Source organism: Cyanistes caeruleus, unplaced genomic scaffold, assembly GCF_971803275.1.
Source record: "Cyanistes caeruleus unplaced genomic scaffold, bCyaCae1.hap1.1 HAP1_SCAFFOLD_11, whole genome shotgun sequence".
Lineage (NCBI taxonomy): Eukaryota > Metazoa > Chordata > Aves > Passeriformes > Paridae > Cyanistes > Cyanistes caeruleus.
The window spans coordinates 1568833-1579646 of record NW_028255883.1 but is presented as its reverse complement, the minus strand read 5'-3'; positions in this window follow the sequence as shown (position 1 = coordinate 1579646).

The window sequence follows — 10814 nt, the reverse complement described above, 5'->3', positions numbered from 1 at the left end:
CTGCTGTGGCCTCAGGGATGCTGGGTGACCTGGTTGATGAGCATCTCTGGCTGGTGATGGAATGTGTGGATGGAGGCCCTTGACAGGAGGTTGTTTGAGATACGTGTGGGGCTGAAGGAGAGATGGTAGCTGTCAGTCGAGAGGGCAGGGACCCCGCTTGTGAGTCCATTGCCTTGGACACCCTCAGCCACAGGATGTCCAAGAAGTCACACAAGGCTTTGGCACTCTCATCCTTCTTTTCCCCCAAGTTCCTGCTTTCTGTACATTTACAGCAGAGAATCTTGTTTGTTTTTAGAACTAGAACAAAGATCCCAGAGGGAACAAGCCTTGCTGGTTTTAATCAGAAGCATCAGTGTCCAAAAGTTGTGTTTCCTTTTCTTTGGTCACATCTTTGTTCCTTCTGAGTGTCCAGGCTGGGCTGGCGGGGTGTCCTCGTTTGCTGCATTTTCTGAGTTCCTCTTGGATCCTTTGGAGGGCAAGAGGTTGTGCCCTCTGAGGATCCTTTGTGCTCCTTGGTGACCCAGGAGAACCTTCCAGGAGGTTTTTGGGTGAGCTGCTGCTGTGATGTCACAGGAATGTTGCCATGTCCTTGTGGCGTTCCCGTTGCTGTGGGGCACAGAGGCCTCAGTGTCAGAGTGGCTCTGGGTGCCTGCTCATTGCCTGAGGATCCTCCTGCCTGAGGCATTCTCAGCAGCCAGCCCAGCCCCTGACGGGTGTCCTTCTGTCCTGGCAGGGGGACAGACAGTCTGCAGACGTGTGCAGCACAGCCAAAATGATCCAGTAAGTGGTTGCTGCAGTTTGCACTCTGGACACTGGGGCTTCTTATGGGTATTTTTTAACCCACTTGGCCCCTAAGTCAAGCATTTCCCCAGGTGTACCATATGTGCCTTTGGGATTGCTGTGGGCTTTCTGTTCTTCCTTTGGAATGGATGTGATTTTGAAAGGAAATTGCCATTAAATGCCATATGTTTGGGAGAGCTCCTGCCAAAAGTTTCTTAAAAAAAGGGTTTGTTTCTAAGCCAGCAGGGTGTGCACAGCATTTGGAATGGAGCCTGGGGGGGTTCTGTTCCCCAAGAGGAGAGTCTGTGGCAGTGGACCCTGGCACTCCCTCCGTTTGCTGGTCCAGCCAAAACCTGGACACAGCCAAGTATTTTGTGCTGTTCTCTTGCCTGTTGTGTGATCCAAAAGGACTGTGGCTCCAGGAGGGAAGTTGTGAAAAGAAAATGCTTTCTCTTGGCATTGACTTGTTGTGTGGGAGTTCCCAGCACAGGCAGCTTTTTCTCCTAACAGCGTCTGGTTCAGGTGAAGGTCACCTCACACATGGATACTGCGAAGCTCCTTCTTCAGAGAGTGGGAAAGGAACCTGTGGTGTTCAGAGATCCCAGTTGCTCCCTTTCAACACCCATATGAGCCCAGTAAGCTCCAGGATGATTCTTGTCACATGCCAGCACTCCCAGGATGGTCCCAGTTGCCTCTGGCTAGATCAACCCAGTCAGTCCCAGTATGATGCCATTTGCCCCCAGCGTGTTCCCAGTTGCTCCCAGTCACCCCCAGTATGGGGGATGATGTGCAAGGTATGTTGCCAGTCACTCTCAGATACTCCCAGTATGAGTCCAGTCACTCCCAGTATGATTCAAAGATGGATGGATGGGAGGCCTGATGGAATCATGGAGACCATCGTGACACGCTAGGGCCCCATGGAACCGTTGTGACACTGAGTTGGCTGGGAGTGTTGATGTGCTGCAGGGTAGGAGAGCTCTGCACAGGGACCTGGACAGGCTGGATCCAGGGGCCAAACCCAACAAGGTGAGGATTAACAAGTTCAAGTGCCGGGTCCTGCACTTTGGCCACAACAACCCCTGCAGCGCTCCAGGCTGGGGACAGAGAGGCTGACCAGCAGGCAGGCAGAAAGGGACCTGGGGCACTGATGGACAGCAGGCTGGACATGAGCCATCAGTGTGCCCAGGTGGCCAAGGAGGCCAATGGCACCTGGCCTGGATCAGGAACAGTGTGGTCATCAGGACCAGGCCAGGGATTCTTCCCCTATGCTTGGCACTGGTTGAGCTTCACCTCGAGTGCTGTGTCCAGTTCTGGGTCCCCAATTTTGGAAAGACATGGAAGGGCTGGAGCATGTCCAGAGAAGGGCAACAAGGCTACTGGAATACACATCATGTGAGGAGCGGCTGAGGGAGCTGGGGTTGTTTATCCTGGAGAAGAGGAGGTTCAGGGGAGACCTCATCACTCTCTACAACAACCTGACAGGAGGGTGCAGCCAGGTGGAGGTCAGGCTCTTTACCCAGGGAACAGTCCCAGCACAAGTGGACACAGCCTGAAGCTGCACCAGGGGATGTTTAGGCTGGACATTAGGAAATATTCTTCACAGAAAGGATGATTGGGCATTGGAATGAGCTGTCCAGGGAGCTGGGTGAGTGACCATCCCTGGAAGTGTTTAAGGAAAGACTGGATGTTGCACTGATTGCCATGGTTTGGGTGACAAGGTGGGCACAGGTTGGACTTGATGCTCTCCAAGGCCTTTTCCAGCCTGGTTGATTCTCTGATGATTGTGACCCTGCAGGGCCCGGGGGAAGCAAGGGGCCACTGTGACACTGCGGTGCCTGGTGGAACCCAGAGGACCACAGTGACACTGTGTCCCACATGGCACCAAAGAGCCAAAGAGCCATTGGGACACCGTGGGGCTACATGGAAACAAGGAGTCCATGGTGACAGTCGGGGTCCTCGTTGAACCACAGAGGCCACTGTGACACTGCTGGGCCTTGTGGAACCAAGGGGCACCTGTGGAACCAAGGAGACCCTGGTGAGACCCTGGGCCCCAGTGGGATCAAGGGGCCATTGTTCCATTGCAGGGACTCTAAGGGAACTAAGGGAACACCTGTGACATTGTAGTGCCCCATGGAACCAAGGGTGACACTGCAGGATCTTGTGTAACCTGGGCTCCACTGTGGCACTGCACCACCAAGGGATTCCTTGTGGCACTCTGTAAGAGACCCTTTTGGGGTGTGGACGATCCGAGACACGGCAGAGACTTCTATAGTCGAGTTAGATGTTAGTAGTTTATTTCAGGGTGTGGGGAGAAAGAGAGAGCCTACTAGGAGCTAGCAGACAAAGCTCAAAGCAGGCTCAGAGGAACAATACAAAAGTGGGTAAAATATGAATACATGAGTTCAAGACTTAAGATAGCTAAGAAAGAGAGGAACAGAACAGAAGTGAGAGAGCTGGGGAAAAAACTTAAAGAAGGGCAGAAGGAGCGAGGCAATAGCATAGAAAGAGTGAGGCCAGAGAAACAAGAGAGCGAGCTCTCCTTTACAATTACTTCTATAACCTATACATTTGAATAGTCCATTCTTTTACTAACCAGTCTTTCTAAGTATACTAATACAGTAACATTTGTGTGTGACCTATAGAAATCGCTGCTTTTGCATATTTTTAGTTATCTCAGGGTCCTTCAGATCTTTCTTTAAAAGGCTGGGAAGAGGGGTCTTAGCTTAGTTTTATTGGGGGAAAGAAATTGTTCCGGCACACCAGACGGGTTTCTTTGAATTATTCAAACCATGCTTTAATTTGTATTTCTTCCTTAGCCTTTTGGGCTAAAGAGTCATATTTATAATTCCTTTCTAATTCTACCTTCCCAACAGCACTCTGAGGCCTCATGGAACCAAGAGGCCCCTGTGATACTGCAGGGCCTTGTGGAACCATGCAGAGCATTGTGACAGAGCAGGACAGAGCATTGTGGCTCATGTCATGATGGGACCACTGGGATACTGCAGGGCCCCATGGAACCAAAGGGATTTTGTGACTCTGGGAGGCCTGATGGAATCCTGGAGACCATTGTGACACTCTAGGGCCCCATGGAACCGTGGTGACACCAAGTTGGCTGAGAGTGTTGATGTGCTGCAGGGTAGGAGAGCTCTGCACAGGGACCTGGACAGGCTGGATCCAGGGGCCAGACCCAACAAGGTGAGGTTAAACAAGTCCAAGTGCCGGGTCCTGCACTTTGGCCACAACAACCCCTGCAGCGCTCCAGGCTGGGGACAGAGAGGCTGGCCAGCAGGCAGGGAGAAAGGGACCTGGGGCACTGATGGACAGCAGGCTGGGCATGAGCCATCAGTGAGCCCAGGTGGCCAAGGAGGCCAATGGCTCCTGGCCTGGATCAGGAACAGTGTGGCCAGCAGGACCAGGCCAGTGATTCTTCCCCTGTGCTTGGCACTGGTTGAGCTTCATCTCGAGTGCTGTGTCCAGTTCTGAGCCCCCAATTTAGGAAGGACATGGAGGGGCTGCAGCTCTGCCTGCACAGGAGGGGCTTCACACCTGGGAGCCCGGCCCTGAGGGCAGAGGCTGGGCTGGGGGGACAGGAGGGAGGGGGCTTGTTCAGAGGGAGGGGCTGCACTGCAGGGGCTCCTATGGACATCTCTAAACTCTCTCTGCCACAGGATTTCTGGGCTTTTGTTTACTCTCATTCCCTGATCTTCTCTCTGCTTCCTGGAGATTTTCCTCCTGCAGGTGTTTCCCTGTGTCTGATCTCTCCCTGCCAGCACCCACAGATCCCAAATCTCTGTGCACTCTCCTTGGCCTGACAGAACGCTGCCTGTTTGCAGGGCTCTGGCTGGGGGCAGGTTCTGTTTGCAGCTTGGAGAAAGGACAGCTCAGACTAAGGCTGATAGGTCCAGCAAAGGTGATGCTGGTGCTGTCCATGGGCAGAGTTGCTGAATGCACATTAGGAATCTCCCATGAGCCTATTGATCACTAAAAGTAACAGTTTGCATGTCTCAGGCACTTGTCAAAATTCATAATACCTTTATTATTTGTCCCCCTCCTCCCTGCTTTTCTCCAATGGTAGGAATTTGAATACATAGTCTTAGGAAATGTCCTCATTTTTATCAAAATCCTTGTCTTGGAAATATTCTATGGCTGATCAGAAGCCCTCAGCATGTCAGAGCTTCATGGGCATTCACCTCCCCTACACCACAAATACTCAGAGTTGTACTCACAGGGTCTGTAGGCACTGGCATGTTCCAGCTTTAGGAGATGGCTCCAGGAGCTGCAGCTGCATTGTCCTGCAGCCAGAGGCTTCCTGTGTCAAGGGCTGGGAGGGATTGTGCCCCAGGCACTTCTCAGCACCTTCCCAGCCCTGACTGAAGCTCTCTGTGCCACTGGGCTGTGCCCTGGGTGGCTGCAGGCAGTGCCCCAGCCCTGCTGGGCTGGGAGAAGAGCTGCTCAGCAAGAGAAATGTGCTTTTGAAGCTTTTCCTAGTTTTCAGGATCATCCTCTGTGCTGGAAACCTGGCCCAGCTCAGCAGCACAGACACAGCAGCAGGACTTTAATGACCCTCTTGGGGCTTTGTGCTGAGGCCCTGAACATCAGTCCCTGAGAGGGAGGGGAAGAAACTTCTCAAGAAGTCCAAGTCAGAATCCAAATCCAAAGCTACTTTTACCTTTAATGGGTCCCACTGAGGGACAGCACTGAGAAAGTGTCCCCAGGCCCCAGGCAGGGCAGAGAACAGGAGGCACTGATGACAGGTGGTGACAAAGAGAAGCCAAGTCTTGGTGCCCTGGGCCACAGCAGCCTCTGTGCCAGCAAGGGCTGTGAGGAGACACCTTGTCCTGAGGCCCTGGGGCCTCCTGGCACAGCCCCAGCAAGGCTGGCCACTGTCACCCCCTTGGCCTGCCCTCAGCATCCCCCCTAGGCCACATGCCAGTGGCCTCAGGGATCTGCTGGAAGGAGTCCCTGGGGAGCCTTGCTCAGGAATGGCCCTGGGGGCTCCTTCATGCTCCCAGGGACTGCAGCTTTTTCAAAGGACTTTGGCTTTTGCCTTGGAGTCTCTGAGAGGTTTGTGCAATCATGATCTCCAATTATCTGCTGTAATTAATCCCTTGAGAGGCTTTGTCAGTAACAACACTCAGTGGGGCTCATTAATGCTTCAAGGTACTTCAGGTTCTTAAGGCACTTTCCTTTCTCCTTCCCACTTCTGAGAAAACTTCTTCTGAGAAGTTTGTGCAATCATGGCCCAAATTATCTGCTTTAAGGAGTCCCCTGGGAGCTTTGCATTGACACTGAGTGGGGCTCATCAATACTTTGAGATACTCAGGGTTTTTTCAGCTACTTTGGATTTTCCTTTCCACACTGAGTCTCTGAGAGATTTTTGTGCAATCCTGGCCTCCAGTTCTGTCCTTCAAGGAATCCATGAGGAGCCTGGGTTGGGGATGGACCTCAGTGGCACCCATTAATGCCTCAAGAAACTTTGGGGTTTTTCTGACTTGGACTCCTGGAAAGGTTTGTGCAATCTCCTCTCAGGCCCTGAAGTTAAAGGGCTGAGCCCCAAATGCACCATGGGGCTCATTAGGATGAAGCAAGTCCTAACAAACTATGGCTGTGTCTTGATATCCCTCTGGTCTGGTGCAGTTCTTAGGAAAGTTTCCTACAATAGTTATGGAGAAATAGTTCGATGAGCTTCTAGGAAATATGTTTTCCTATTCCTATTAAAGGGTGTCTTTTATTCCTGTTCTCTTTGGAGCAGAGGTGATTGCAGCATTCAGTGATGGATATTGATCCAGGGTCTCTCCTAAGAAGGTCTGGCCAGGTCAGAGAAGCTGTGTCTTGAGGTCTGACCCAGTGTGGACAACCTTGCTCCACATTCCCCAGCCCCATCCTGTCTCTCCTCACTCCCCTGGGACCTGCTTTGCTCACACAACTGGCTGCACTCAGGCAAAGAGGGGTTTTCCTTCTTTGATTGTAGCAATCTAAAACTCCTGAGTTTCCCCATGGAAAACAGACACCCTCCTCAAGTGTGTGCCAAGCCCAAGGTGCCACCAAGGAGCTTCCCCTTCCCCAAGGCAGAACCATGCAAGGAATGTTTCAGACACACAGGCAGTTCTACAATGAACACAAAGCCAGAGTTGGCTGAAGGCAGAATTAGAGCAGCTGCTGAAGGCCAGCCAAGCTTTGAACTCCTTGCAGCTGAAAGCACCAAGTGGGTTGTTGGGAGGTGTGTGAGTGAGCCAAGAGTGAGGGAAGGGAAATGCAGAGAGCCCTGGGAGTGTTTCTGTGCAGACAGGCTGCTGCAAGAGAAGCATTGGTACTTCTCTGGGGGCAAACTGTTAGAAGGGTCGATGTGGAGTGACCTCCCCAGTGATCTCACAGTACCCCCTGTGATGTCACACAGCCACCTGAGATGTCACAGCCCACTCGCTGATGTCACACAACCTGCTCTGGGATGTCACACCACCATTCTGTGATGTCCCAGCCTGTTTTGTGATGTCACAGCCCCCCTTCGATGTCACAAAACCACCTCGTGATGTCACATTGTCTCCTGTGATGTCACACAGCAACATTTGATGTCATAGTTCACTCTATGATGTCACAGTCAGCACTGTGATGTCACACAACCTGTCCTGAGATGTCACATGGCTCTTCTATGATGTCGCTGCCCACTCTAGGTGTTGCCTAGCAAGGCAGACACCCTGGTTCTAGAGCAGCACGGTGGCCACGCTCAGGCCACTCGGTCCAAACCCACAACGGCACCAATGTGATGGATGGCAGAAATGGCGTTTATTGCTGGAGAATTTGACAGTTTATAACCTAGGTTCACACAGTTACTCCCATCTGCTTTCAGCACAGCTAGGTGCTATTGGCTAATTGCGAGGGTCATTACCATACACTGTGGAGGAGGGGGGTGACTATCTTTCCATTACATCCCAATATCTTCCGAGCCACCAGGCCCAAGCTTCTACATTTCCCCCCTCTTTATGCCTAAGTAAATTTGCTAGAATATAAGGTGTATTAGTCTTAAAAGTTCTAACATTATTTTATAAAGTATATTTATCTCTAAACATTTTCTCTAACTTATCTATATTATAAAAAGTTTTAAAAGTAGATATTATCAACTTGAGTAAAATATAAGGTACACTATACTTAACTAATAGGCTTAAAACTTATAAAATAGACTCCACAGTTTTTCATTAGTACACATAGGGCACATGCGGTGGCCAAATGTATTCTTAGAGCATCTGCTGTCTTTCTACAAACAGGATGTTGACCCTTTCTAGTCGGCTCTTAACAAAAGACACAAGCCTATTTAAAACACAGAGTTTTTCAATTATCTGCAAGTCTTCATCAATTGTCATTTGTAGCTGAGACAGTCTCTGTTGTTGGGTCACGATGGCAGAGACACCTGTGGCAGCACCAGTTGCTGCCAGGCTAAGCAGCATCGCTATGGTCACACCTGTCACCAGTTCTCTTTTCTGAAGTCAGGTGTCGTGGTTTTAAACTAATAACTAAGAAAATTACTTATTTCTTGCTGTGAGATATGGATTAGAACAAGAGCAAAACAGGCATAAAACTTAAAAGGAAAAAAAAAAAGAAAGTTTATTGACAAACTACAACAATAAGAACACCAGAATAAACTTCTAGAAAAAACCTTTTCATCCCCTATCTACCCACTATTCTCTTGTTCACATGACAACAGAGACAAAAACTTTGGAACTTTGATGGTTAAAACAGTCTCAATTCTTGCTACAGTCTTTTCACTAGTCTTTATAGAGAAACAGAAGTTTCTTCCTGTTAATTTATGGAGTTTCTCACAAGAAAACTATTTTTGTTATAGTTTTCTATTGCCCTAATGTTAGCTGCCCAGAGCTGCTATTATTGGAGTTCACTCCTCCCATTTTCACATCACTCTGAAGTGTGTATGGGCCATGAGTCTAGAGATAGCATTTTTAAGGATAAGTTATTCAAAGGCAAAAAAAGTCTTCTTCATCTGTTTCTGTGAGCTTCACTAGAAAACAGTTTTCTCATTGCCTCTCAAGGCTTCAAATCTCCCAGCACTTCACTATACCATAATTACTCTACTTTTTACTCAAATTTACACTTTGAACACTTTATTCCTCTCTAGATACTGTATCACGAATTAAAGGAGTTCTTTTCAGGACTTCATTGTCCATTTCCATAGTTTTAACAGGGAGATATTTCAGCTTAATTAAAGCATCTTCTTAATTCTCTAGCTTTCCTGAAGCTTCTTTTCTTTCCTGTCACTGGTAGTTTATAAAGTCTCTTTTCATGTTGATCACTCTCTCTCTCTGGATAAAAAGATTAATCCGCAAGTCTCATCTGGGTAATGAAAGAGTTAAAATCTTGCCCAGGCTTTTTGTAGATGGTTCGGTGATCTCTGCCGAACAGGAGCTGGAGCTGTCTGTGATGGAAAGTTCCTCACGGCTGCTCTGGAGAGTGTAGTCGCTGCTCCAGCCCGCTGCAAGTCCAGGGCCTCTCTCCTTCTTCACTGGGCAGTTTCTAGTGAATGTAGTTACAGCAAAATCTGCAGCCGAGCCAGAGATCGGCTCGGCCCGGCCCGGGCCCGAGGAAAACTTTCCACAGGCCCCCCCTGCCCCCATCTCCCGGCCGGGAGACGGGGCAGGCCCGGCCCCATCCCCGCCCGGCCGCATGGCCTGGGCAGGGACGGGAGGCCTGGAGCTCAGCCACCCTTCAAGCCAGGAAACAAAGAGAACCCTGAGAGCTCTGCTTTTACACTTTAATGTAGGGTTCACAAGTTGGTCCCACTTTTCAATGGCTTAAACCGCTGTCAATTCTCAGCAATGAGCGATAATTGGTCAGGAGAAAAGACTCCAAGCACTTCCCAGCAACTCCAACTCCCTTAAAGGTAAAATAACTCCATGACATTGGGTGAGTCTCTCCACTTGCAGGCTCAACCCTTCATCCAGGTGGTACAGGACCCTGGGAACAATCACAACTTGCACACAAAAATTGTTAGAAACACTGAAGTTATAAACTGATAGGCATAGGGTAATCATTGCCGGGTCTGTGCCCATCAGCTGTTGCAGGCTGGAGTCTTGCAGTTTAGGATTTCTTGGTGAGTGAACTCTCTGTCTCCCCTCTGTCACCTGAACTGGGAACGCTAGCGCAGCTGAAGGGACCCAGCTGGCACATGCAGTTTTTACCTGTCCCCAGTCTGCAAGAGCAGTATCCTCTCAGTTCTTTTTTAATGTGGAGAGGGGGATTCTTGTTTATCTTTGTTGTTTCCTCCTCTAAGGACTCAGTCTCCGACCACTCATCTTCACTAGTGTCTCGATCGGAGTCGGAACTCGACTGGCTAGCTACTTCCTTTTTCTTGTGCCTTTTGTTGGGCTCCGGCCCCGCCTACATCTCCTGTGGGCGGGCTGTTCCCTCCCTCCTGGTTCTCCCCGCCTTTCACTCTGCCCTTCACTCCGCCCTTCACTCCGCCCTTCACTCCTCCCTTCACTCCACCCTTCACTCCTCCCTTCACTCCACCCTTCACTCCGCCCTTCACTCCGCCCTTCACTCCGCCCTTCACTCCACCCTTCACTCCTCCCTTCACTCCGCCCTTCACTCCGCCCTTCACTCCGCCCTTCACTCCACCTTTCACTCCGCCCTTCACTCTGCCCTTCACTCCGCCCTTCACTCCGCCCTTCACTCCACCTTTCACTCCACCCTTCACTCCTCCCTTCACTCCACCCTTCACTCCGCCCTTCACTCCGCCCTTCACTCCACCCTTCACTCCTCCCTTCACTCCACCCTTCACTCCGCCCTTCACTCCGCCCTTCACTCCGCCCTTCACTCCACCTTTCACTCCGCCCTTCACTCCGCCCTTCACTCCGCCCTCTGTTTCGCCCTCTTCTGTGGGTATGGAGGAGCCCGCTGGGCCCGAGATCCTGGCTCTCCCCTGGAGAGGAGATACTTCTCTGTAAGAGAGACACAATCTGTCGCTCCCAGGGGTCTTTGAGTTAGATATGTTAAACTGTTGTGTTTCATTGGTGTTCTCCCCTGCT